The 1,650-nt window shown below is 48.9% G+C and overlaps 1 protein-coding gene across 2 annotated transcripts in view; it reads left to right on the top strand.

The window, feature by feature from the left end:
* Positions 1-741: 741 nt before the first annotated feature.
* The window catches only part of LOC136841798 (E3 SUMO-protein ligase EGR2-like), a 125,486-nt gene continuing 124,577 nt past the window's right edge, over positions 742-1,650 (top strand). Inside the window, exon 1 of one of the 2 annotated variants that reach the window (XM_067109097.1) lies at positions 742-1,650. This exon is cut by the window's right edge and continues 357 nt beyond it. The gene's annotated coding sequence lies outside the window, so the exon portion shown is untranslated. The other variant, XM_067109094.1, reaches the window with a different exon arrangement.

Here is a 1,650-nt window from a genome sequence, read left to right as displayed (position 1 = left end):
CGTCTATTGAGCCTTACAGAGATTCCGCGAAATCAAAGGAGCTAATGACAACTTCTTGCGCCTCGAGTCATGCTGGTTCTGATTTCCGACTTGATTTGCTGTTTGACAGATGACTTTTCTGCTCTCCACTTCGTCTTATCCTTTTCTTCAAAGAAGTATGATAGATTTTCGCTGGGCTCCTTGAGAAAAAGTGATAACAGTACATGAACGAGTCTACTACGCAGAGAAGTATATAAATAGAAAAGGTGAATGCAAAACTGTTGTCAAGCAATTTCTTTCGAAGCGGGTTCACGCTGTGCTGAAGCGAAGCAGCAAGCAACAGCGCTCCTTAATATCTATGGTGTGCGTGTTTTTTCTTCACCGCTTCTTCTTTTAGCGCGCCAGACATTTGCGGTTTTCAGTTGCATTCGTCGGGCGGAGGTGCTTGCTTGCGCGTCCGGTGGTTGTATAGAGCGATGGGCGGGGTGTAGAAGTGTAGAGTAGAGAGCGTGGTAGTAGTGGTAACTGGCCAAGGCATTGCAGTCCGGAGAGTAGAAGTGAGTGCGGTGGTGGTGGTGGTGTTACACACACAGAGTGATGCTCCTCTCTCTCTCTCTCTCATCACAAACAGCCACACACAAACAAACACGCATCCTCGACACTCACACGCACTCCCTCTCTCTCTTTCTCTCTCTGCCCATAGTTTAAGCAGAGCCTTACCTGCACTGTCACACCACCTCCACCTGAGCTACTGGTCGCCTCACTCGCCAGCGCTCGAGCGAGCCTCCTACAAGCAGACAGAGGCTCTGCTTGTATTGATTGCGGGAGTGTAGGTGACAAGAAGTGTGGTGAGGGGTGCAGGCTGGCAGGCCAAGCAGTGAGCCCTGGCCACCAGTAGAAGAGAGCACCAGTATCCCGCTAACCTTCCGTGTAGGTGGATGTCTGCAATACATCTCCTACATCAACATCATCATCATCCAGCAACATCGCATAACTCTGCTCGTCTCGCCCAACTTTTGTTAGCGTTCTGTTCCATATTCCTTCGGGTGTGATACTAAACAAGTCCAACTTTTTTAGGACAGTTGAAGTTTTCGGTGGAGAAGAGAAAGAAAAACTTTTTTTAATTCTAAAACTTGGAGTGTGAGTGTGTGTGTGTGTATGTTTGAAATGCACTTTACCTGCATTGTGTACCCATAGTCCCATTTTCCCATAAAGTGTGTTTGTGATCCTAGTCCCTCCCCCGCCCCCCAAAACACCCCCCCTACTCGATCGGTGTTTGTTTCTTGCCTTCCGACACCACGAGATAATATTATTCCAAACTTTGACGGCATTGCAGAACTTGTGTACCAACTTTTTTCTTTCATTCCGCCTAAACCATATCAGCCCTTTTGATGACGTCTCTAGCCATCGCAACGACGCCTTCGCCTCGTGAACCAAGTGCAATTGTAGAGGAACGACACCGCAGCAGAAGTAGTAGTCGAAGTCACGACACAACTTCATCGTCACTCGAGTACGACGAAGGGGGAGAAATACAGTCGAACTAAGGAGTGAGGAGGCCTGTCCCCTTGAGCCTCCTCCTCGGGGGATTGTCTGTCTGTCTGTCTGTCCGACTGTCTGTTGTTGTCTGGAGAAGAAGCAGAAGGAGAAATTGCGCGACCCCGTCCTGTCCTC

This window comes from Macrobrachium rosenbergii, chromosome 9, assembly GCF_040412425.1.
Source record: "Macrobrachium rosenbergii isolate ZJJX-2024 chromosome 9, ASM4041242v1, whole genome shotgun sequence".
In the NCBI taxonomy this organism is placed as follows: domain Eukaryota; kingdom Metazoa; phylum Arthropoda; class Malacostraca; order Decapoda; family Palaemonidae; genus Macrobrachium; species Macrobrachium rosenbergii.
This window is presented reverse-complemented; position numbering and strand designations above follow the sequence as displayed.